Below are 27,455 nucleotides of genomic sequence, written 5' to 3' on the forward strand. Positions count from 1 at the left end.
CAATAAATATTCATTCTTATTTATTTTACAAGTTAAGGAGGTTCTTTGCATCTCTTAGCTTCTGGTTTCATGTGAAAAAAAAATGTTATTAAGGTGGTTCAAGATAATTATAACCATGTTTTACAACTTCATTAATTAACTTTGTAATTTTCATGCTCAAGAAAAATTCTCCGGTATATTAATGTACCAATACATAAAGTAGACTAGATTTGATATAGAGATAGACGGACCTCCATGCATAAGTAGACTAGCTTGACTTAATCTAAAATAAGTCTATCTCTGTATCGAGCTAGTATATGTCTGTATCGAACTAGTTTATATCAGTACATTAATGTACCATAGACGAATTCCATACTCAAACATCTATTTGTTTCTTTTCCTTATTAATTTTTTTTAATTAGAATTTGATACTTAGTCAAACTAGGAGCCAGACAAAAAAGAAAAGTCAAACTGGATGAGTCCTATGATATCATACGCTCATATTATTAAGTGGTGAACAAAAATACATCGGTAAGGAGTAAAGACACACTACACTCATATGTTTGACCGGACTTTCTGGATAAGCTCCCTTCTCAAAATCTTTCCGGAAGCCGACTTAGGAACACTGGTTACAAAAGTTATGCTCCACAGTCTTTTGAACGGTGCAACCTGTAGATGTCAGTAAAGCAACCTATCAAAACTCACTATTGATAACGTAACTAAGAAAGCAAGGAAGGAAGAGCGCTTTGAGCCTTGCTTTACTAGCTTCTCCACAAATTTTAGAATGTCTTGTTCAGTTAGCAAGCTATTGGGTTCACGAACAACATAAGCAGTTGGAACCTCACCGGCTTTAGCATCCGGATATCTGCAACAAGAAATCAATGTTCAAAAGGTACAGAAGATTGTATAGCAAAGTAGGGTAAAGCTATGGTATGTTAACATTTCTCATACATCAACTATTTTTACCACTTTAAAGACTCATGTTACCACTTTGAAGACTAGTATTACTATTTTGAGGACTCATATGGTAAACTAAGAAAATTTACCACTTTAAGGACTCATGTTACCACTTTGAGAACTAGTATTACTATTTTGAGGACCCATGTAGTAACTAAGAAAATTTACTACTTTAAGGACTCATGTTACCACTTTAAGGACTAATATTACTATTTTGAGAACTCATTTTACCACTTTTAAGGCAATTGTATGCATGTCATACGTACGTTAACACATTGTAGAATTTTCAAGCAAAGTAAAGCAACAGAAATAACAGTGAATATACAAATAATTCAAGTAAAAATATGCCTACTTACGGGATTACAACTGCATCCAATATTTCAGGGTGAGTAAGTAACAACCCTTCAAGTTCTGTTGGAGTAACCTTAATTTATATATAGTGAACCAGTCTTAATCAATTCCATATCATATATAAGGAAAAAAAAAAACTAAATAAAGAATCATGCATTTTGTTATCAAGGAAGAGCAGGGAGTATATATATAATACATATTGAAATACACCCACGTATGTATAGCAAAAAAAGCAAGGTTATATAACATATACAGATTTTAGATCAATTTTTGAGGATTAGTACTAGCGTCTGAATGAAAAGGATGCAAAAACATGCATGTCCTCCTTATTCTGTTGTTCAATGAAATACCTTCCTTGATTAATATATAAATCTAAATATAAGGCTCGATCGTTACTGCTTTAAGGAAATTAAAATTTACCTAGACTTTAGCAAAACGAGTGCAATAATAAGTTACCTGATAACCATAACACTTGATGAGCTCTTTGAGTCGATCCACAACATACAATCTCCCCTCTTCATCAAAATATCCAAGATCCCCAGCGTACGTGTACCCAACCTTGTTTATGTATATACGGTCAACTTCGTGGGAGTGTATTCCATGCACTGTCAGTGCATGGGTACTTGCAATATGAATGAATGTAATTTTTTTGATATTAAAATATATAAAGGAGTAGATTAGATGAGTGGCTGTTATTTAGAGATTAAAATAACCGTCAGCTTGCACTGACGGTGCATACAATCCTCTCCACAACTTCGTTGCTTCCGAATTATTATAATAACCTGAAATCAATCTATAAATGCATCATGCATGAACCATTCTAATATATGTCAATTTCACAAGCGAAGAAATCGATGATTGAACTAATTAATAACTGATCAATTTCAAAGAAAACATATACAAGATTATATAGGTCAACCTTGCATTATATTTGGCCCTCTAACCCATATTTCTCCCAATTGATTAGGTGGAAGAGCCTTGAGGGTATCTGCACTAACTATCCGAGATTCCATTCCAGGAGCAAGAATGTCGGTTGAACCGGAATATCGAGATCCTTCTATCGGATTCTCTAGTTAAATTACTCCACAAGTTTCCGTCATACCATATCCCTGCAACAATACCACATGTATCTTTATGCACAAATTCAATCATACATCATTAATTCTGTAGCTAAATTACATTAACATTTATCACATGAGGATTATGTGCCAATTAAGAGTCACTCATAATAACTGATGTAATAACTACACCGATCATTTGATTAGTAACATGGCTTCAATTGTATGCTTCCTTACATAGCCTCTGGTTTCAGTTCGATCTTAAAGAAAATAAATGCTTGATCCTCCTGAATTAAAAAATGCTTAATTTCTTAGACCAAACAAATTCTTTCAGAACTTCAAAACGTGACACCCTTTTAGTAGTTCATAGTTGGTGGCCTCAACTTATGGTCTATATTTATCCAACTAAATATTGACATGTCAGACCAAAGCATCCAGTTATTTAATTAGACATCGACGACATGAATCACATGCATGCAGGACAATGATGGAGCCTGGATTCATTCCATTCAAAGTATGACAACTCCTTCATTCATGGAACATGGACAACCAAACTCGGTTTTTGTTTTGCTCTTTAATTTTCATATCAACATAAATACCTAGTTGATTAGTAATTAAATGATGTTAAAGAAGAAACTAAAACTACCTAAATAATAAAAGAGAATACAGTAGGCAAAAAGAATAGTTCTGACAAAAACCCTAAGCACAGCCGGCGGCTTTTTGCACGATCACTTTCTTCGTCCGGTGGTGGCTCTAGGCTGGCCTTTGGGCCTCGCCAACGCCTCTGCCGGACGGGGATTGCACTATACGATCGAACTCTGGGCGGGGGTTGCTCGAAAGTTTTTTGCAGGTGGGTTCCAATTTCGGTCTCTGGTTTGCATCTCGGGTTCTGGTGGCTTTGCGTCTGTGGTTTTGGTGGTACTCGGTTTTGGGCTTCTTCGACGGACGACGGTTGCAGGGATTTGAGACTCAAGATCTGCAGTGGCCTGGGTTGGCGGGGTACTGGATTGAGGTGGCTTCGGTGTGAGGGAGGTAGAGGCGGCACGTTCTGCGGTGGGTATGTTTCGTGGCGGCGGGGATCACAGCGGAGCGGCCTCATGTGAAGCTTTGTTGGAACTGCACGGGGGTCTCAAGATTGGAGATGGATGGCGGGCTGGAGCAAGCTCGGCCTGCTGGGCCTTTGAGTGGGCCTTCCGTTTGGAGATCTTGGATCTTGGCTATTTTGGGCTAGGGTTTTGGCCTAAGCCCAACTCTATGTTAGTAGCTTTGTTTACTTTCAATAATTCCCTATGTATTTCAGGATCATAGTTTTGGTACTTTGCCTACAGAATGATCGGTGATTCTAAACATCTAGGTTCAAAGTTCTTTGGTGTACCGCAATTGAGCCCATTGGCACCGAGAAACTTTGTATGCTATTATTCTAGTTTAGAATTATGTTATTCTGCTAGGCTCCTGCAAAAGGAGCGGAATTGTCTCAAGTATAATGGCACTTATCCCCTTGTTGGGATCTATGTACTAGGCCATTCTTGCCTGTGTTTGCTATGAATGAAATCCATTCTTCTTGTCAAAAAAAAAAAAAAAACTACCTGAATAATCGCAGCCTGAGGAATATTCTTGGCCGTCTCCTCCATCAACTCTTTTCCAAGCGGTGCCACACCAGACCCGATTAACTTCACCGACGACAAGTCGTACTTGTTAACCACACTCTGCTTCGCCAGCGCAATCATCACCGGCGGAACGACAAACAATTGAGTGACCCTGTACTCCTCCATCGCCTTCAATGCCTTGTTAATATCAAACTTGGCCATCGAAACGACTACGTTGCCTCGCCTGAGCTGCGAGTACAAAATCACCGACAGCCCCATTATGTTGAACATGGGAACAAAACACAAAAACACGTGTTTCGACTCCCCGTAACTGTCCTGGTCCGCCGTCACCATCAACGACGCCGTAATGAAGTTCCGATGAGTTAGAATCACTCCCTTGCTTTTCCTGGTCGTACCTGACGAGTACAACAGTGCGGCCACGTCACTCTGTGTGACACTAACCGCCAGTAAATCGGAAATAGTGTCTGATATTCTGATCAAATTGGAGACGTACTTGGTTGGAACATTGAAGCTCTCCATTTTGTGCCAGAGTTCCGGGACGGTGATGATGAGCTTAGGGTCGCAGTCTTTGATTTGGTTTGAGAGCTCGTAGACGGTGTAAATAGGATTACAACTGGTGGCAACGACTCTGATGGCAATGACGGTGAAGAAGCAGACGGGGAAGTGGATGGAGTTGGGGGAGAGGATGAGGACGACGTCGTTCTTCATGATGTTTAGTCGGATTAGGACTTGCACGAGCAGGCAGACTAGGGATTTGAGCTGGAGTAAGGTTAGGGTTTCTCGGTGTTGACATCGGCAAGGGCGAGGCTGTGAGGGGAAGAGGAGGAGGTTTGGAAGAGAAATGAGGTAAGAGAGAGGTTAGGGTCTTCGGGGAAATGGACCGGAGGCCTGGGGGACGTGTAGGTTCCGGTTTCGTAGTTGAAGGATGGCTAATTGGAGGAGAGGATCAAAATGTGGATTATTTGTTTCGGTAGACAAGTTTATTGTTTTTACAGATAGCTAGAGAAGAGGTGGATGGTTTATCCCTTGTTGGTAGGTTGCTGAGTGCCGAGGTCTTGCAGGACCCATTTGAACGCTGGTGAAACGTGCCAACTTCGATCATGGGTGTCTAAGTCATCTCGTAGGCTTGATTGCGGATGCTTGCGGGTCCTACCACTTGAAAACTTTAGTGTGGTAGTGTGGGCTTTGGGACATTGCGTGGTCTGTCTACTAGCTCCCAATTATAACCAGCAAGGGGCCCAGATGTTAGTTGGGCTCCTGCCAAGGCCTGCTTCGGGTAATCGGGGCAACGAACGATCATAATGTTCCTGAGCCGAGGGACCTGCCTCCCCCCCCCCCCCCCAAATACTTTATCCGAAAAAAAGAGAAGAGGTGGATGGTGCAATTGTGCAAGCAAGGTGAATGAGTAGTGAGGACGCCGACTGTTGACCTGCCAACTTCTAAACGACATAATAGGTCTGTGCCACACCCGTTGTTTTATTGTGATTAGAGTGCGGTGTACTTCCATACATAATTATTGTCATTTTTGGCCAAGATCAAGAGACTGGTGATTTTGAATAAAGTCTTTATTTTCCAAGATATAATAGACAATTGCCATATATTTTGTACTAAATGCCAGTGGTTTAGTTTTTCTTCAACTAGACTCATCTAAAGTGAGTATGATGTCTAGGAAGGTTTTGAGATAAGTTGTATTTAAGCGAGCTTTGCTCCACCGACATCTCTCAACTCACCTGGTCATATTCATTTTGGAGTTACTGAAAAAAGTTAAACTTCATATTCATTTTGGAGTTACCGAAAAAAGTTAAACTACTACCTTTGTTTTGCATTAGCTAGTATTCGGATTAGAATTTCTTTTGGTCAAAGAAACAATGATTTACACCGTTGGCTTATGAATAAATTTTCGAGTTCTGTTCATTATGACTCCATTTAATTCTAAGCATATTCCTTTGTGACTACAATGGTTGGGCCATCAAGATTAGTTCAAGGTAGAGGTGGCAAATGGGCTGCTAAGCATGAGCACAGCACAGGCCTGGCACGGCCCAAGCTCGTTCGTGGCTTGGCACGACCCGAGCACGTTAGAATAACGGGTCGGGTTGGGCCTAGGAATATTAGCCCATTGGCCCGGCCCGGCCCGAACCCATAATGGACCCGGCACGGCCTGAGCAAGACATATTGTGGGCCGGCCCGTTTCATACATAAAATTTCATATTGTTTTAAAAAAAATTAAAAAACCACAATGATGAAATTTGAAAATTAGACCTCTTTATTTAAAATCTCATGACAATTCTACCAATGCTATTTCTTTTATGTTGTCAAAATAGTGAAATAAAACATTATATCTGTTCAAGGAAAACCTAATTTGTGTTTAGCCCAAACTCTAGGTTACTTGACCTAGTGGTAATAGGATTTAATTAGAAGGATCTAGAATCCTATTCAATGTAGAATTACTTTCCTTGTATGATTGAGATTCTATGCATTGTAATCCTCTATATAAAGAGTCCCCTATTATCAATGAGAATACACAGCAAATTCCTCTCAATTTCTGATTCCCTAAAACACGTTATCAGCACGATCCCTAACCCTGAAACTCAAAATTCGTAGCCTTCAAATCCCAGAAACCTCCGCCGCCCACCTTGAAGCTCTCACCTCCAGGAGTCTAGAACCGGCGGCGCTGTCCCCAGAACCGGCCGGAAAATATACGAACCGGCCCCCGGAAATACAGTTACTCTCTCTGCCCGGTTCGAAGCCTTCCCCCCTGCCCACAGTTACCAAACTCCACCACCAGCTGCAACCGGACCTCAGATCACCGTACCCGAAAAATCACCACCGGAACCGGTCTAGAACGACTCGAACCGGCCGCCGGAACCAACTGAGCCGCTGAACCGCCGCCTGCATCTTCTATCTGCGCTTCAGTCAACCGAACCCAACTCCGGTCAACCCTAGGCCCAGCTGCAATCAGCCCAAGCCCCAGAAGCCAAAGTCCTTGGCCCAACAACCTGAAGCCCAGCAGCATAAAAAAAAAACCCTGACGTCATCTGCCACGCAAGCATCCACGTCAGCCTCCAGTCAGCAGCCACGTCAGCGAGCCACGTCAGCACCAGTGCCACGTCAACAATCCGGTCAACCACAGTCAACGCCGTTCAACCCTCCGATCAACGACCGCCGGCAACTTTTCCTGCCAACTTCCGGCCATTTTTCGGCGAACTTCCGGCCACTTTTCGAGCCATTTTTTCGGCCATTTTTCTGCAGTTTTCCTGCAACTTTTTCCGGCGACTTTTCCTGTCAGCTACAGTAACTTTCCGGCGACGACTTTTCCAACCATTTTTTAAGGTAAACTTTTCTAAAAGTTCCCGTTTTGGAAGTTTTATTTCAATTTCTTCTTCTTTGCTCGGGGACTTCCAACATCCCTTCTTCTACCCCCCTTTTCTTCTTTATAGGGGAGACCAAAAGCCGAACTGTGGGGGTTCGTGCTCACTCCAAGCTTAGAGCTTGTAGAGTCCTCCAAACTTAAAGTTTGTTGAGAAGAAAACGATCGACCAAATACATCGTTGTTTCGATCTAATCCAAAACCCCTCTTGGAACGGATTTTCTTGGAAGCGACTACGCTCAGAAAATCCCTAATTTCTTGGAAGCGACTACGCTCATAAATTTAATAGTTTTTCGTGGTAGCCTTTTCGCTCCGAAACTAACCCTAATCTTGTGTTGTTTTTCAGGATGAGTAACCTGAACAAGTTGAACTTCGTTCCACTAGAAACAACTGGCGCAGGATACCATAGGTCGGTCCGAGATGTGCGCCAACATCTTAAGGCTAATGGACTTCTGGGAGCCATCCAAGAGCCTGGTCAGAACGTGCTCTCCATTGAGCCAGCTACTGCTTTCGAAGCAAAACAAGCTAAAGCCATAATTCTCATGACAAGGCACATGAATGACGCGCTCCAAAATGAATACCTCAATGAGGAAGACCCAAGAAAGCTATGGGTAGAACTTGAGCAGCGATTTGGCAACGTTCGTGACTCCCTGCTTCCTGATTTAGAAATGCGATGGCATAGCCTCCGCTTTTGTGATTTCAAGTCTGTGCTTGATTATAACTCGGAAGCTCTTCGTATCAAGTCTCTGATGGAGTTTGTGGCCAAGCCATAACTAATACGATGTTGATCGAGAAGACTCTCTCTACCTTCCTCGTCTCTGCACTGATGATTTCAAAGAATTATCAGATTGATGTAAATGCAGGACGTATCACAAGGTTTCATAAGCTCATTGGCGCCATGAACGTAGCTGCAAAGCACGACAATATTCTTGTGAAGAACTATAATGCTAGACCCGTGGGAACTAAGCCTATTCCGGAGTCTAACTATAGTCGCGCCCCCAATGGAGGACGCAAGGAGCGAAACCCTAAGGATAGGGACAATTCTGGACACTCTGGTCCATATGTTCGCCCTAAAGAGGAAGGAAATCGCCAAGAGAGGCGTGCACGGAACCGTAGAGGTCAACGTGTGAAGAGAGAGAGGCAGAGCCTCCGACCATGGTGGTAACGCCACCAAGAGGATAGGTCGTCCAAATTGCGCCCCAATGGCGCCTCGATAAAGGGAGCCTGACCATAATGATGTTTGTTTTCGATGTGGATCAACTGAACATTGGGCCAAAGCATGTACAGCACCCCAGAATGTTGCAAACGCATACAAGACGTATCGTGAAGCAAGGGAAGCAAATTACATGGCACAAGAAGATCAAGATGGCGATCTAGATCTAAGGGTGGAAGACTACAAGGATCAAGACCCAGAAACTGGCGATTTTGATTAAGTTTTTTTATTTTCCAAGAGATGTAGGCGATTGCCATATTACTTTTTATTGGATTAGATTTTCTTTGATCATAGAAACAATGATGTACTCCGTTGGCTTATGAATAAAATTTCGAGTTCTTTTCATTATGACTCAATTTTGATTTTGAGCATAGTATTTTGTGACTACGATGACTGGGCCATCAATATTAATTCAAGGACATGGAATAGCCCAAGTTCCACTTGCCAAATGGCACCTTGATTACAGTTGTCACATAAACTCTCTACGCTCTTAGGGCAAATCGTACCCTATGAATAGCCAACGCATTCCGTGCGAAAATGCATGTAGAGAACGGAAATGAGTTCCTTTGCATTACCTCTAATGATTGCGAATAAAGGCGCATCTTAGAGAAGTTTATGTGTCTCTCAAGTGGACTCTATGTAACTATTCGAGCTATTAATCCAATAAAGTTACGAGAGAAGATCTCTTGGATTTAGACACATATTGGCTTTGTCACGACAGGATAGGTCATCCTGGTCATGATATGATGATCCGTCTACTAAAGACTTCACTCGGACATCCATCATTTTGAGCAAAACGAAGCAAGAATCTGATGACGCCATAAAAGGCGCCAACCATGAGCATAACGCCATGGTTGTTCCTTCTTGTGGCCATGCGCCATACATGCTAATTTCCATGGCTCCAATGCCATGATGGGAGATGTAGTCACACATTTTTCTTCTAATAGCGCTACAGACGCTCAGGCCCAACTAAAATCCTCATTAGTTGCTTCTAAGGCCCCTCGCTCATTTTACAAAGCCTGTTCCTTCGGGAAATTAGGACTGAGACCGTCCTATGCAAAGGATATGAAAATACTCATTCTGTTCTTACATAAAATCCGTAGGGATTCTGTGGACTAGTTCAACCAACTTGCGGACGTTTAAATATCTCATGATGTTGGTTAACACGCAAACACACTGGTCACGTGTTGTGCTTTTGGCCACTTGTAATGCTGCTGATGCTACACTCTTAGCACATATCATACAACAACGGGCTCACTCCCCGAATCATCCTATTTAGTCAATTGGATTTGACTATGCTAGAGAGTTTACATCGAAAGACTTTCGATGGATATTGCAATGGGCTTGATGTTGGACATCACTTTCCCATGTACACACCCAATTGGTCTCATGGAAATGACTACGATGGTAGCCCGAACATTGGTAATGCGCACCAATCTTCTTACATCCGCTTGGGGTGATGCAATATCGCATGCAGCTATGCTAATTCGTCTACGACCTAATGCCACTCAATGTACCTCTGTGTTACAGCTAGTGACTGGGTACACGTCTTTTGTACTTACGCACATTTGAGTGAGCCATTTTTGTGCCAATTGCGCCGCCACAGTGCTCTATGATGGGTCCTTACAGACGAATGGGCAACTACGTTGGATTTGAGACTCCAACAATCGTCCACCACTTAATGCCCTTGCAAGGCGATCTCTTTACCGCTGGATTAGCGGGTTGTCACTTTGATGAGACAGTCTTCCCGTCGTTCGGGGAGATAAGAACACAAATGTTCAACAGAAACGACAGGAATTGTCGTGGCCTGTCCCCACTATGTCTCATCTCGATCTCTGTTAAAGTGACGAGATCACACAAATATGCTGCAAACAAACCTGCAAGGAAGGACGTCCCTACGAGAGGACATAGCGCCACCGCACACGGAGGTGGGTATGGAGCCAACGCCAAAGAGAGTGGCACTCTGGCGTTACAGGCCATGTCCCCAGCTAGGATGCGTGGGAGGCCCGTGGGTTCGAAGGATACTTTGGCACATTCCAATCCTTTGATCATCCGGGTTATGGTTATCGTTGGGGGACGCCTCAACGTCAAAACCTATTCCTGAGAATATAGAGCTCTATGAAACTTACACTAGTGTACATGAGACGTGAGATAGAAACTCCATCATAATGATGATGTAGTTGCGCATGCGCATGAGTTTGTTGAGTCCGATGATATCGAACCACGCTCCGTTGATGAATGAATGCCAACGTAGAGAAATTTGGCCTAAATGGAAAGATGCGATCCAGGTTGAGATGGATTCTCTAACGAAGAGGAAGGTTTTCGAGCTAGAGATGTCAACACCTCCTAATATAAAACCTGTTGACTAATAGGTCTTCGTTAGAAAGCGTAGTGAGAAAAAGAGATGGTAATCTCGCCTTATGGCGCAAGGCTTCTCACAAAACGCCCTGGAATTGACTACGATGAAACATATTCTCTCGTAATGGATGTCACTGCACTCCACTACCTTGTCAGTTTGGTAGTTTCCGAATAACTAAACATGTAGCTTACAAATGTGGTCACTACGTATCTCTATAGGGATCTAGATACGGAATATACATGAAGGTTCATGGTGAACTTCATTTACCCAAGTCAAGTAGCTCTAGACCATGGAGCGCGTTTACAAAGAGGTTGAAACGCTCACTAAAGTGACTACTTGATTGGGAAGGGATATGCCCACGTGTTTCTATGACAAGTTTTGGATTCTATCGCGGTTCATGTTGGACATGATCTTCATTAGAAGCCCTTAAAGAGTTAAGGGAAACCACTGAACACTTGAAATCCGATTTTGAGATGAAGGATTTTGGGAGAACACGATTATGTCTTGGTTTAGAACTTGAGCATCGTGTCGATAGATGCTTAGGCATTTTGACAAGGTCAAGCCTTCAAGCACCCCCATGATCGTCCATAGTCTTGATCCTGAGAATGATCCTCTTCGTCGAAAGAATGATGACGAAGATGTGCTAGAGGCAGAAGTGCCTTACTTAGTACAATAGGCGCATTATTGTACTTATCTCAATGCACAAGACCAGACATCTCATATGTTGTGAACTTGTTAGCTAGATATAGCTCTGCGCCAACGCGACGCCATTGGATTGGTGTAAAAAATATCTTTTGATACTTGAGATGTATGTATGATATGGGCTTGTTCTATCCCTATAGAGAGATGATGGATTCGGACCCATCACACACCAGAAACGCCGCCAACGCTGGCCTGCATTCTCTATCCCCATCCCAAAACGACATGTGTTTTGGAAGGTTTTGCTGATGTTGGGTATCTCTCTGACCCACACAATGGTCATTCCCAATCCGGTTAAGTGTTCACCATGGGAAAAGACCATGACACCTTGGAGGTCTACATAATAGACCCTAGTCGCTATATCTTCGAACAATGCAGAGATCATTGCTCTTCACGAAGTGGTTCGTGAATGTATATGGATTGGATCCATAATTACGCATGTTCGAACAATTGTGGTTTGAATTCTACCACAGATGAGCCTACGAGCATTTAGGATAATGCTACTTGTTTTGAACAAATGAGGCAAGGCTACATCAAAAGCGACAACACTAAGCATAATCAGCAACAACAGAATCTCCTCAAGATCAATTTGAACTAGATTCAATCTGAGGACAATATGGCAGACTTGCTCACTAAGTCATTGCCTAGATTCCACTTTCGAGAAACGTGTTGGTAGCATCATTTACAGAAGTTATCCGATCTCCCATGACCGTTATCATCAGGGGGAGATGCAGACATCAGGGGGAGATGTCTACACGTATGGTCTCGAATCATGAAGGGTGTGTTGTGCTCTTTTTCCCCTTCGACCGAGGTTATTTTTGTCCCACTAGGTTTTTGTTACTCGGCAAGGTTTTTAACGAGGCAACGAGAGAAGCACCGCGTTTGGGCAACACAAGGGGGAGTGTTCAAGGAAAACCTAATTTGTGTTTAGCCCAAACTCTAGGTTACTTGACCTAGTGGTAATAGGATTTAATTAGAAGGATCTAGAATCCTATTCAATGTAGAATTACTTTCCTTGTATGATTGAGATTCTATGCATTGTAATCCTCTATATAAAGAGGCCCCTATTATCAATGAGAATACACAGCAAATTCCTCTCAATTTCTTTCTTGTAGTGTTATATAAAAAATTATTAGAAAACTAATCTTAAAAAGCTAAGATTGAGAAAAACATTGTAGAACTTAATTTATTTAAATTTTCTAAATAGTTAAATAAAATTATTTTTTATTTATTCAAATTAAGATTTTAAAATCGTGCTTTATAATGGGTAGGCATGAGCACGGCCCGTTTATTGACCCGGAACGATACGGGCTCGGGCCATGGGCCGGACCAGGCTTAATGTTTAAGTAAATGGGCCAACACGAAGCACGACTAGGCCGGCTTAAAATGGGCCGGGCCAGCCCGTTTGCCACCTCTAGTTCAAGGACGTGGAATGACCAAAATTCCTCTTACCAAATGGCACCTTGATTACTGTCACTACGCTCTTAGGGCAAATCGAACCCTATTGAGCTATTTGAGCCAACGGATTCCATGCGAAAAAGCATAAAGAGAACGAAAAAATAAATTCCTTTACACTACCTCTAATGATTGTGAATAAAAACGCATCTTAGAGAAATTTATGTGTCTCTCTAGTAGACTTTCTGTCACCACTATTCGAGCTATTAAATTCAATAAAGTTATGAGACAAGATCTCTTAGATTTAGACACATATTGGTTTTGTCACAATTGTCACGCCCCGAATTTTCAATAATTCAATTCAAATCTGAAACACGATAACTTAACAAGCACAAGAAAAACATATAGAAAATTTTTCATATAAATTAAGCAACAAAACAACTGAGCTCACAATGTCAATACCGACTCGCTCTTTAGAGTCACATATTACATTACAGATAGTTTACAAATCAAATTGAATGACAATTTAATAAGTAATCACACCCACCACAACTCACTACACAGCGGAAGACTTAAAACTAAGAGTACCATTCGACGTCCACGCTACCCAACGTACACCTCAGCTCCGACGATGACTAATCGATATTCTAACCTGCACAAAAACCCCTACACCATAGAATAGTGCACCGGGATTGAACAAAACAAACACAGTAAGCTTTTTAAGCCCGTATGAGTAAACTCAAATAAAATGACTCACGTCACACATGCTTATAATTTCTCAACTCATGAGATGAATTAAAGCAACATTATTTAATTTCACAAAACACAACCAACATCAAGTTCATATCATATCATATCATATCATCTCAACGACAAATCACACTCACTTCCCCTCAACATAAAGCATTTGTCAAAACGATGACCTCAGAACTCATTCACAACTCACTACAAGTCTCAAACCACAACCGCACTTGCAATTGAATTAAGTAAAATCAGTAATCCCTGCATGGAAACATAGTTCAGGAGATCACATTAAAAACAACAATAGAAATCATATAAATCCCTGCATATAATTTAGTTCAGGAGATTACATTAAAACAAACAATTCATAGGCAGTAATCCCTGCATATAACTTAGTTCAGGAGATTACTTAAGATTCAACAATTAGAAGGGAAAGGAAAATCAATGAAGAAGTCAAACAACCCACACTAAAGTCAATTATCGCCCACCAACTCCAAACTAAAGTCGATAGTCGATGTTCACCCATCGACTTTGACTAAAGTAGGTGATCACCCATCAACAATCTCAAACCTCAATCACTCAACATTAATTCATATCCTCTTCATAACAATCAACACATCAATTATCGCCACTTTGGTACTACTGTATAAACTATCGCCACTTTGGTCGCCACGTTGGTATTACAATATATTTAATCACACTCTCAAACACAACTTTTCCAATGTCACACCATCCAATATGTATATTCCATGTAAATATATATATATATATATATATACACACGTAGTCATTCATGCAGGAATGACCACTAATATCAACTATAGTTTTATAAATTATTCCTCTCAAAAATCATTTTATATCAAAACATTGTTTTAACTTACTCATGAACCGTTGTCGATCAAGTTCATATATTTTAAAACAAATAATTTGTTTCGAAAATGATTTAACAATTAAACAAGTAATTCCGAGTAATAAATAATTCCGTTCGTAAATGAACCACGTGAGATTTACTCACCTCTAACTCCAGCTGCGTCTTCTCTAACAGCCAAGATAAATTACTGGACGTACTGCCAATCACCTAAAGCAAGTACAACCCCGATTCAGTACACGAATTAACAAAAACTATTTAATTCCAAAACTCCCGAAACACACTAAGAATCCGAAAATGACGCCAATCGAAGCGAAACTTCATCCAAGACCACCCGAGGTCTCCAGAATACTTATACGATCAATATACCAAAACTACAAGTCACTCGGACAGTCGAATACTCGCGGATTGTGAACCGAAGATAACGCGTAAAACCAAAACCCTAGCATGCTTCAACTTTCTCCAAAATAACCATATAATATATCAAAACGATCGTATGGATGCGTAGATGCATAAACTGAAAACAGGACCCAAAAATATGGTCTGACGCGCCGCCACAAGCGACGGGTCAGCAGGCGGTCAACTGCGGCGGTCAACGCCGAGTCAACCACCTCCGATGCAAAAGTCGTAAACTACAAACTTGTTCAAAATGAAGTGATGAGCCACTTTCATACCTGGAGCTAAGTGAGATTCGGTCTAGATCGTCCTAAATCAGGCTTGGAAGTTGGATTAATGTCGAGCGTCCGATCACGTTTCCAGATCCAACTAGAACCGTCGAAAGCTTCAAACCTTGATCTTTCGTTCCATACACCAAATCGTGATGCAAGGCCTATATGGGGATGATCATGAGGAAGAGAATATTCCAAAACCGAGAAGGATCTGCCGAGATGTCGCCGGAAAAGTGGATTTCTGACCGGGTCCCGATCGTGAATTCTTCCTCGACTCCGATCTGCTGTTTCCGGCAAACCATGATGCAAACCACCATTACAAGGCGGCTCACGATGCTGGTCTGAACGTTCCTTGCCTTGTCCCGTCATCGGAGGTGGCCGGAGGAGGGAGAACGAATCGGGTAGGGAACTGGGTTTCGTCTCGGGTCGGGTCGCGCGGAGGAGAGAGAACAGAGAGAAATCTAGGGGAGAAAATGAGATTTTCGGAACTTTTGGGATTTATGAAAAAATCCAGAATTTTCTTATATTTATAGAAATTTCCCCAAATTTCTCACTCATAATTTTCTCATACGAACTCCGATTTCCGCGTTCCACATGTCCATGAACTCGTATCGACACGCTCTACTACTTTCGTAAGGAAGTTTCCAAAGAATCCAAACGTATAAAAAGTCAAACTTCGTAACCCCCCTAAAACGTGCATTTCTAATAATTATCCGTCTGAAAATAATTCCACTCCACCCTCAAACCACGAATTCGTACAAACAAACACTTTATTAATTCCAGGAAACATTTAGGAATTAATAACGAATTTTCGGGGTATTACAACAATAGAATAGGTTATCGTAGTCATGATATGATGATCCGCCTAATAAAGACTTCACACGGATATCCATTCTTTCGAGCCAACAAAGCAAGAATCAAAGGTTGATTCCTAGACTAAATGTGAGCGCCGCCGTGGTCACCAGCCCTAGCCCCAAGTGATGCTGCAATCACCAACATTGCTTCCAATAGAGTATCAGACGCTCTGGCCCAACCAAAATCATCATTAGTTGCTTCTATGGCCCCTCGCTCATTCTACAAAGCCTGTTTCTTAGGGAAATTAGGACCGAGACAGTCCTATGCAAAGGATACGAGAATACTCATTCTGTTCTTACGTAAAATCCGTAGGGATTCTGTGGACTGATTCAACCAACTTGCGGAAGTTTAAATATTTCATAATGTTGGTTGACACGCAAACACGCTGGTCATATGTTGTTCCATTGTCCACTTGTCAAGCTACTTATACTACACTCTTAGCACATGTCATATGACGACGGACTCACTCCCCGGATAATCTCATTCAGTCACTTGGACTTGACAATGCTAGAGAGTTTGCATCGAAGACTTTCGATGATTATTGCATATCACTGGGACTGAAGTTGGACATCATATTCCTATGTACACACCTAAATGGTCTCGCGGAAATGACTATGATGGTTGCTCGAACATTGGTAATGCGCACCAATCTATCTATATCCGCTTAGGGTAATGCAATATCGCATACAGCTATGCAAATTCGTCTATGACCCACCGCAACTCAATCTCTCTCTGTGTTACAGCTAGTGAATGGGGTACAAGTATCTCGTATTTACGCATATTTGAGTGATCCATTTATATACCAATTGCACCGCCACAGCACACCATGATAGGTCCTAATAGATGAATGGGCGAATACATTGGATTTGAGACTCCAACAATCGCCTACCACTTAATACCCTTGCCAGCCAATCTCTTTACCGCTAGATTTGCAGATTGTCTCTTTGATGAGACAGTCTTCCCGTCGTTAGAGGGATATAGGAACACAGGTGTTCAACAGGAACGACAGAAATTATCGTAGTCTGTCCCCACTATATCTCATCTCGATCCCTGCTAAAGTGACAAGATCACACATATCTGCTATACATATGCCTACAAGGATGGACGTCCCTATGAGAGGATGTAACGTTATCCTACATGGAGGTAAGCATGGCACCAACACCATAGAGAGTGGTACTCTGGCGTTACAAGCTATGGCTCCAGATAGGATATGTGGGAGGCCCGTGGGTTCGAATGATACTTTGGCATTACTCAATCCTTTGATCATCGACACTCAAAATCCATCTCATGAGAATGTTCCGGATTATGGTAATTGTTGGAGGACGCCTCAACGTCAGAACCTATTTCTGAGAATATAGAGCTCTCTAAAAATGCACTAGTGTATATGAGACGTGGGATAAAAACTCCATCATGATTGATATGTATTCACACTTTTCGTTGCACATGAGTTTGTTGAGTCCAATTGTTTCTGTGGTAGAAACGGGTTGGTCGTGAGAGCTTCCACCTCCGAGATCCGTACCTACCAGCCATGAACAGAGGTCAGAGCAAAGACCGGGCTAGCCGGCCTTCGACCCTCCGATGCCTAAGTCAGATACATGTAAGAATGTAGACTAAGTAGGAGTAAATGGAGAGTGGTGGCTTACCTTGAATGAGTGGAGAGACATGTATTTATAGTTTGGGGATGGGCTTGTCACCCCTTTGTTTCCAATGTGGGACTAGGTGTGGCCTACCCGATACCACTAGTGTATGGTATCGGCATCATGTATGGGCATTATCGATATCATTTTAAGTAGCTAGTGAGCCTTGTGCTTCCGATATTTGTGCCTAGGCGGTATATATACCAACAAGTCCCCCAAGTCCCCAGTAAAGAGTTCTCTTGGGTGGGGAGTTTGTCATGGTAGAAATATTGGAAGTGCAAGGCGAGCATTTTCGGCACGTGACTTCCGTACGACCATTACCCCCAGTCCCCTAAGTCCCCAATTAAGAGGAGTCTTGACTGGGGTGGTGATTTTGTTTTCTAAGTAGAAACGGCGTAGGCCTTCATTGGACAGTTGGCAAGAGTTTCTTCCTTAGGGTGACTAGTCCCCCAGTCCCTCGAGACCGAGGTCAGAGGGTTTAGACCAGGGTCTGCTAGCATTCTGCATCAGGTATGCTCGATATAAGGTGTACTCGATAAACTTGGTGTCTGCAATGATAGCCTTGGCTCTATGTCAGCCCATTTTTTAATATGGCAATAGTAATAATTTTGGCGTGAAGCTGATAATGGCTGTAATGAATGTAGCTGATAGTCGCTAGAATGTACGTGGCGATATCGCTATTGTTAAGCTTGGCACAACCTTTTGTTTTGCATGTAGTGGCATGCAATCATATAATGGAGAAAGATGAGACATGCCGATACTGTATAATGGAGAGAAACCATGGCGATATCGTATCATGTAATGGGGAAATAAAACATGGCGATATCGTATAATAGAGAAAATATAGCGATACCGCGTGTGGGAGAAAGATAACTCATGTTGATATCATATAATGGAGAGATGACATATGGCGATATCGCGTGTTGGAGGGACAACTCATGGCCATATCGTGTAATAGAGAGGTAAAACATAGTGATATTGTATAGTAGAGATAAAGTATGGCGATATCGTGTAATAGATACATAAAACATGGCGATATCGAGTATTAGAGGAAGATAACTCATGCTGATATCAGATAATTGAGAGACAACCCATGACGATATCATATAAAGGAGAGCGTGTCGTAATTATGCATGTGGTGATTGATAAGAGCACAAAGTGTGACGTTTTTAATATGTATTTTTCCTCATTTGGCTAAGTTATTCTCTTAAAATTAATAATTATAACATAGTTTATGTTTTTAGGTACTTCAAGGACTGAAATGGAGAAAATAAGCGAAAAAGAGCAGAAATGAGCGTAAAATAAGGACAAGTCATTTTAGAAACTTTCCTCTTTCAAAATAGGAAATATTTCCTATTTTGTTTTAGGAAACTTTCTTCATTTGAACTTTCCTATTGCTTATTTTCTTGTTTTAATGAGAGAATTAGGAGTCCATCATATTAATAACTCTTGACTGATGAAATCAAGTAAAACTTAAAAGAAAAGAAAACTTGCATAAATCAGGAAGAATTCAAGGAGATAAAATGGAGTGTTATATTCAATATTTATTCTAATTATCTTAATTATCTTATTTCCTATTGATTATAACACTAATTAAATTCTAATTTTTCTTGATTGTAGGAGTTCATTATGTGCACAATTGGAAGAAGAAATTAGTGCAATTCAAAGGAGAAGAATAAGGGATGTATCTGGTCACTATTCAAGGAATATACAATGAGTCATTAAGGGGAAAAGAGATCCGAAAAATCAAGACTTTGTCATGAGAAAATCAAGCAAATTTGGAGGAGAAATCACCTCTAGATGATTGGCTATAATTGCATCACAAGAGACGAGAATTCCACTATAAATAGCAGCCATTCTCTACCCCAAAATCATCACTTCTTCATACAAAATTCAGTTCATTAGCCTAGCTGTCTTCTCTCCAAAACCCTCTCCAAATATTCAAAAAAAGTCTCTTGTCGTGAAGAGGTTTAGGACTTCTCCAAGGCTGTTCGTGTTCTTGAAGGCCAAGCTGTGTGTTCTCTTGACGTTCTCCAAGCTTCCTTGAAGATCAAAAAGTGTAATCCATGACCCTTATTTATGTTTTCATACTCTTTAGTTTTGAATTTCAGATTTTGATTATGAGCTTTATTATTGGAGTTGGATTTTTGTTAAGAATAAGTTTATGTTAGTAATTTTCAGATTCATTTCTTTATGTTCTTGAGTTGTTTATGATATCTTTATAATCTGATTTTGTGCCATCCTTTTATATCTTTAAGCATATGATTTTGGTTGAATACCTATGTTAATCTGCATGTTTATAAAGCCAAATTTGTGTTCTGATTCACCTAATCGTTTTAGGGCATAAATTAAGGTGGTAAAGGCTATGTACAATGGTCGAGATTTTATGCTACATGTTTGTGCGTTTGTAATTTCTTATAGATGCATACATGTTTGAATTCAGAATTCTAATTGCACTTAATGATTCATATTTAATGTTGACGGATGCTCTTCAGTATTAAAGTGATGTTTTATATGAAATATTTTAAGTTATGGACTTTTCCTAACTTAGGAGATTAAAGAAGAATTAAAGTGGTACTCGATCTCTTCAGACTTGTACTTCGAACTCATTTATGATATTTAGTGTTGGCACGATTTTAGGTTGTTTAGATTGAAATAATTCATTGCATGTTGATATGGTTTGGAAATTCTGATTTGAGTGTGAAGAAGTTGATCACATGTATATATTTATCTTTTTGTTTTATTTCGTAGGAACTTAGAAACCAAAAGTTGAATCCCCCCTTTTTATGGTTGTTTCTTGTGTAAATTTGTAGATAAATGTTTCTTTTGTAAATTTGTAGATAAATGTTTCTTTTATAAATTTGTATATAAATACTTGTTAATACTTGTTTTAATAATTACTAATTTAAATTGACCCATCTTTGCAGGAGTACCCTCAATCCCCGGTTAGAACGATCCCTACTTGCTTATATACTAACGAATGACAACAGGGTTTTAAATTGAGTGCCTATTTTGGCCACATCAGTGATATTGGATGTTTTTTAGAACAGTGCTAGGCTACATCACCATAACTGTGCTTGCAGCGGTGTTCAGCGTTGGCTATTTCATCTTGATCACATTGAGCCATTTCAGCTTGATTGTGTTTAGGTATTTCAACTTGATCGCATTGCATTTAGCCATTTCAACTGGATCGCATTTAGCCATTTCAGTTAGGCATTTCGCCTTGATCACCTTTCATTTAGACATTTCGCCTTGACTGCCTTTCATTGATCACCTTCATATAGGCATTTCGCCTTGATCGACGTTCATTGATCGCCTTTCATTTAGGCATTTCGCCCTGACGCATTTCATTGATCGCCTTTCATTTAGGCATTTCGGCTTGATCGCATTTAACTATTTTACTTTGATTGCATTTAGCCATTTTACTTTGATCGCATTTAGCCATTTCATTGTGATCGCATTTAAGCATTGCATTGTGATCACATTTAAGCATTTCAAATTATGATCGCATTTAAACATTTCACGTTGTGATCGTATTTAAGCATTGCATTGTGAGGGCATTTAAGCATTTCACATTGTGATCACATTTAAACATTTCACATTGTGATCGCATTTAAGCATTGCACATTAATCGCATTGGCAATACAAGGGTTTGCGAGTGATAGCACTTATAGTGTTATATCAGCACAACCAGCCATTAGCGATATTATTGATTTGAGCCATTGCGGTTTGGTTATGCGTTAGGTAATAGTTTGGAGTTTCTATACAGCATGCCCATGCCTTTAGCGAGATACAAAATGGCGATATCGAGCCAATTTCATTGAAAACTGCCAAAGGCAGTGACAGAATACACCACGATCGTGGGTGAATACATGGCGATTATTGGAGAATACGTGGCGGTCATTCGAGAATACATGGCGATTATTGGAGAACACATTGCGATCATTGGAGAATACATTGAGATCGTTGGAGAACACATTGCGATCATTGGAGAATACATTGAGATCGTTGGAGAACACATTGCGATCATTGGAGAATTGGTAGAGTTCCAGAGGGGCAGGGTTGTAAGAGTATAGTCCTGAGTGCCGCTAGGGCACGAGCCAGGAGTTAAGAGAGTGCCTGCTAGGGTATAAGCGTGAAGCTAAAGTATGGGCGAGTATATGGCGCTAAGTCATGGCGAGTACGTTGAATATGTCGCTGAGGCATGATGAGTGTGCAGTTGAGGCATGACGAGTGTGTCATTCGAAACATGGTGAGTACGCCGCGTTGAGATATAACTGATGTAGGTCGCCTGAGACATGGGTGAGATGCCGCTGAAGCATGAATAACATATTGCGGAGCATGTATATAACATCGCTGAAGTATGGATAGTGTATCGCTGAAGCATGGATAATATATCGCTAAGGTCTAGAGAAGATACCGCTGAAGCGTGGAGAACATGTCGGTGAAGCATGAAGGATATATCGCTGATTCATAGATGACGCTGAAGCATAGATAATTACTGCTAAAAGATAGATAACATACAGCTGAAACATAAGGGAGTACCACTGAAGTATAGGTAAATTACTGCTAGAGCATAGATAAGATACTATTGAAGCATAGAGAAGAGATTGCCAAGGCTTGGATAATATACTGCTGAAGCACAGATAAGATATCGCTTAAGCGTGGCGAGCATTGGGTGTATGTCATTACAACATGGCGACTGCATCGTTGAAGCATTGAGAGCCTGTCATTACAACATTGCGAGTATATCGTTGAAGTATTGGGAAGCATTGGGAGTATGTTATTGCATGGCGAGTGTATCATTGAAGCATTGGGAATGTGTTATTGAAGCATTGGAAGTGTATCGTTGAAGCATTTCGAGTGTATCGTTGAAGCATTACAAGTGTATCGTTGAAGCATTAGGGATATGTCATTGAATCATTAGGAATATGTCATTGAAGCGTGGAGAATACAACATGGAGGCATAGATAAGATACAGCTGAAGCATAGAGGAGATACTACTAAAACATAGAGAAGATATCGATGATGTGTAGAGAATATACTACTGAAGCATAGATGAGATATTATTGAAGCTTAGGGAAGATATCGCTGAGGCCTAGATAATATGTTGCCAAAGCATAAATAAGATTCAAAAAATCCATTTAAAACAAGAATCTAGAATGCTAGTATAATTTTTTTAATGTTACAAGGCAAAGAAACCAAAAGAAAAAGATAGAAGGTCATGGTTACACTTTTGAAGAACTTCAAGGAAGCAAAATGATCCTAAAAAGGATGAAGGATGTTGATGAGGACTACAGCAATGAGGTGGAGATGCTTCATGGCTTCAATGCTTGAACAATGAAGAGGGCCGAAATTTAGAGAGTAAAGGGGAGGTATTTATGAATTGATTTTGGGTTTTGATGATGAAGAAAATGTCTACAGCTCTCCCCCTATTTATATTGCACAGAATAGCTTAGTGTCAAAGTCTTTTGTCAGGTCCATAATTACCTAGTAATTATTCCCTTAATCTTTTACTTTTGCTTAACTTTTGTGGTTATTTATATATATTTGTTATGTTTTTCTTATCATGCTACGAAATGATGAAGAAGCATGGAAATACACTAAAACGTCAACCTCAGTATATTTTCCTGCTCCGACAAGGAGAAACCGAGTTAGACAAGGAAGGAGGGGAGGCAGCCTAGCTAAATGAACTTCAAATGAGTTGAAAATTTACAGATATATTCTAGACATCCTAAGGATCATATCTTATAAAGAGTGCAAGAGTTAGTTCGGAATGAAAGGCCTTCAAAAGATCGGTGCAACTTTCTTCATTAGAAGACAGAAACTGCAAAACCATGGTGAACTAAGCCCTGAAATTTTAGCAGGATGATCTATACTCCTGGAGGAACATTTGGTATGAAGAAGCAATGAGAATAACAGAAAAACAAATTGGGAGTTACACAGGTAGCTTTAGTAGTCATAATGGCACTTGAAGTAGCAATGAGAATAATAGAAAAACATAGGCTGTTTTAAAATTTTTCAAAGTATGCAAAGTATCAAGTAATCTGGTGATATGTAATTTTGTGATCTTTGATTGTGCTATGCAGGTTGATGTATGGCATGCATAGCATATAAATCATTGTTTTCATGTAATAGTACATTCAACATTAAGGGAAGGAGGATAGGGTACCAAGGATGAATGGCGGCGGCTGCTGCTAGCATGCTTCAACGAGATGGGACCCTGGAAATGTCATACTTTAGCTATGACATTTTTTGGTTACAATAGAGGTTGCTGCTGACATTTTGGTAATCTGGGTTCACCTTCCTCTTCCATTTCTTGGTAATGAACTGATGTCTTCTCCTGTTAAGGGGCTGCTTCTTATTGTGGAATTTCATTCCATTTTTGGGACTCTGGTGTTGGATTCATGTCTATTTGACTGCTTTACTTATGTTCAGAATTTGATTAGGAGGTTTACATCTTTTAATTAACTTCCTCTTGCTACTGATTCTCCACAACAGATGGTTTAGATCGATCTTTTAATTAACTTGCACTAAAAGCTGAGGTGAAAGAGTTACAGTTGCAAGTGTTGGAAACTTCATAAAAGAATATCTTTATATGTGCAGATGCTTTCTTGTGTTAAACTTTTGGGCATTACACTCAATTTGGATCCAATTCTAGTCCATACCTATGTATTTGTTCATCAACAATTCTCTTTTTTGGAGAACAAAGAAATATCATTCATCTTTCATATAGTTTCATTGTCTATTTTAATTCTTTCTTTCTTCCAAAGAAAAGCACATTTGAAATTTAAAGGGAAAAAAATGTAAACAGTATCCGACTTTGGCCCATTAGTAACTTTAGTACCTAACAAAAAAAAAATATCACTTTGGTACCTGAAGTTCGGACTCCGACCCAACATTAGTACCTAAAATACTGTTGGCCGTTACGGCATTAGTAGATTGACATATATTAAAGGGTACATGGGTAAATTCAGTTTCCATTTTTTTTTATAATTTTTATAATTTTAAATTAGTATTAAGTTTATGATTAAAAATTAAAAAACATTGATGTCTCACGTCTGGGATCAATCCCAAATCTTCATCTTCTTGGTGAATCCACCCTAAATATCACTTAGTGGTGAACCTTCTTCCTCTGCAGTTCCATAAAAGTGTTCTTGCTGTGCTCAGCCGCAGCCATGGCACACGAAGCATTCGGCTGCAAACAAAACCCAACTCTGTCATATAAACAAAGCACCATCTAAACTCTTTTCACCAAACACCAATCAAACAACAATCTGGGTCATGCAAATATACCCACAAAACAATAGATCATAAAGTTTTAAGCTTTAATGTTAACTCAAAGAACAAAAACGAAAAAGCTTTAAGCTTTATTCTACAGTAACCAGATAAATACTGAAAAACTCAGCTAGGTACTTAGAGAAACATGGGTTTCGACACAAAATCTTGAACTCTTCACCAAACCAACAAAGATCAAACAACCAAAGAGAGAGAAAAGCAAATCAGATCACGTCTGGGATCAATCCCAGATCTTCATCCTCTCAAATTACCAGCACAACATCTCCATTCCTTCCTCCTTTCTCTTCCACCTTCTCTTCTCCTCTCATACTCTTCTTCCAACCTCCAAATTCCACCTCTCCTTGAAAACCAAAAACAGATAGAGAGAGGAGCCATGTCTTTCTCTGCTGCCACCACCCAGCCCCTCCACCTCCACACCACCATCATCGCCGCCGCCAGATCCAATGAATTAAAACACGAATGAACGTGGAGTCTAGCACCTGGCCGCTCTACCCGATGATGCTAGAGACCCCAAAGCGCTGCTGGTCCTTCATCTGCAAATTTTGAAAGGCACTTCCATCTGGGGCACAAGGGATTACACCATTGGAGCCCATTTCTAAAGCTCTGCAACTTGTCAGTTACTTCGCTCTTTTGGGTTGTGATCTCAAAGCTAGAGGAGGAGGAGACAGTTTGTTTTGAAGCTTTGACTTCAAATTACGGTGAAGTTTGAGCGGGGTTTACGGCGAGATTTGATTGGTATGGTGTGGGTGGCTGGATTGATCTGGTGATGAGCTTTTGGTTTAAACTGGGGGAAATAGAAGACAAAGAGGGTATGGATTAACAAGAGACCAATTGCAGATTGAGAAATTGGTGATTGTCTCCGAGTTTGGACATTTATTTTTAATTTTCAATTTTGGTGATCAGCCATAGATGTAGAACAAAAACAAAGAAAATTTGGTGATCACCCACAACAATTTTGATTCTTTTTGTTCTGGTTTTGTTTCTAGGTGCCTTTCATTTTGGGATAGTTTCGTTTCCCGCAATTAATCTTTTGGAAATCACTGTTGTAGATGAGAGCTTAGCATCGATGGATTGGAAATCTGAGCTTGAGGAAGAAGAAGAGATGAGAGAAACAAGAAGAGTTGGGAAGAAGAAGAAGACAAAGAAAGAGCGGAAGAAAGATTGAGTGAAGGGACGAGAATACCCCTCAAATTTTGCTACTTGGCTAACGTCGTAACGGCCAACAATGTTTTAGGTACTAATGTTGGGTCGGGGTCCGAACTTCAGGTACCAAAGTGATTTTTTTTTTTTTTTTAGGTACTAAAGTTACTAATGAGCTAAAGGTCGGGTACTGTTTGCATTTTTTTCCCAAATTTAAATGCAAACTAAAAACTAATGTTCAGCTCTTGAATACCACAGTACTTAATGACATTAGGAATGTGAGCCCCATAAAATTTTGTTTGATTTTTTAAGGTATTTTTTTTTCGCCAATAAGATTTTTCGCCAGGTGATTTAAGTGAAGAAATTGACCTTGGAGATCAATTCGGTGTCGAGACTTTGATTTGGGCCTTCTAATTTAAGTTTGGGCCAGAGTCCTTCGTTTTGAGCCCAGAAGGTTACAAAAGTTTAGTGAGGTGACTGTTTGTTGAATTTTCGAAGATGATAAATTGAGTTGTAACAAAGTTTTTGATTTTTATGAGATCGAGTTTTGGGCCTAAGATGGAGTCGAGAAATAACTTAGGAAGTTTCCGACGAAAAGCGAATAAAAGAAAATTTACGAGCCCAAAACCGAAAGCAATTAAGTAGAAGAGTTTCATAATTTGTCGCAAGGGCAAGATGGACGTTTCACATGGGCTATGAATAAATGGGTTAGAAAAACCCCAAAATCTCAAAACTCTCTCTTCCCCTCTCGGCCGCACCTCTCTTCTCTCTTTCCCCGACCCATCTCTTTCTCGTCCTCCCTCTGCCATCGCCGGAAACACAGCGCCCGACCACCGGCTCTTGTCACCGCCACCACCAATCGATCCGACACCCAAATCCGACCCAAGCCCGAGCCTCACCACCGACATGCATCGCCGGCAGCCTCCACACTCGACAACCCATGACTGCAACGCCACTGCTCCTCGAGCCTCGCCGGTTTCCGACCATCCCCTCGCCACATCGACACCACTGTCAGACTCAGCAAGCCCTATAGAGCAAAACCCAAACCATAGCCTCAAAAACTCCTACGCCGGAAAGCGCCGCTCGCCGGAACTCGAAGCACTGCATGCCTTCGTTCTCTAACCTGCAGTCCGAATTGAGCTAAGCCACTACCATAATTGGAATCAGCACCTCTCCATTGACCAAAACCCCATGGCTCCGACTTCTATCTTTGGCCAGAACCACCGCACGCGCCACCGCCGGCGCGTGAGCCAACCTAGCAT

At 40.7% G+C, this 27,455-nt stretch overlaps 1 pseudogene; it reads right to left on the reverse strand.

Annotated features, from left to right (window-relative positions):
* Positions 1-534: 534 nt before the first annotated feature.
* On the reverse strand, positions 535-27,455 carry LOC112177861 (annotated as a pseudogene).

Source organism: Rosa chinensis, chromosome 7 (assembly GCF_002994745.2).
Source record: "Rosa chinensis cultivar Old Blush chromosome 7, RchiOBHm-V2, whole genome shotgun sequence".
Classification (NCBI taxonomy): domain Eukaryota; kingdom Viridiplantae; phylum Streptophyta; class Magnoliopsida; order Rosales; family Rosaceae; genus Rosa; species Rosa chinensis.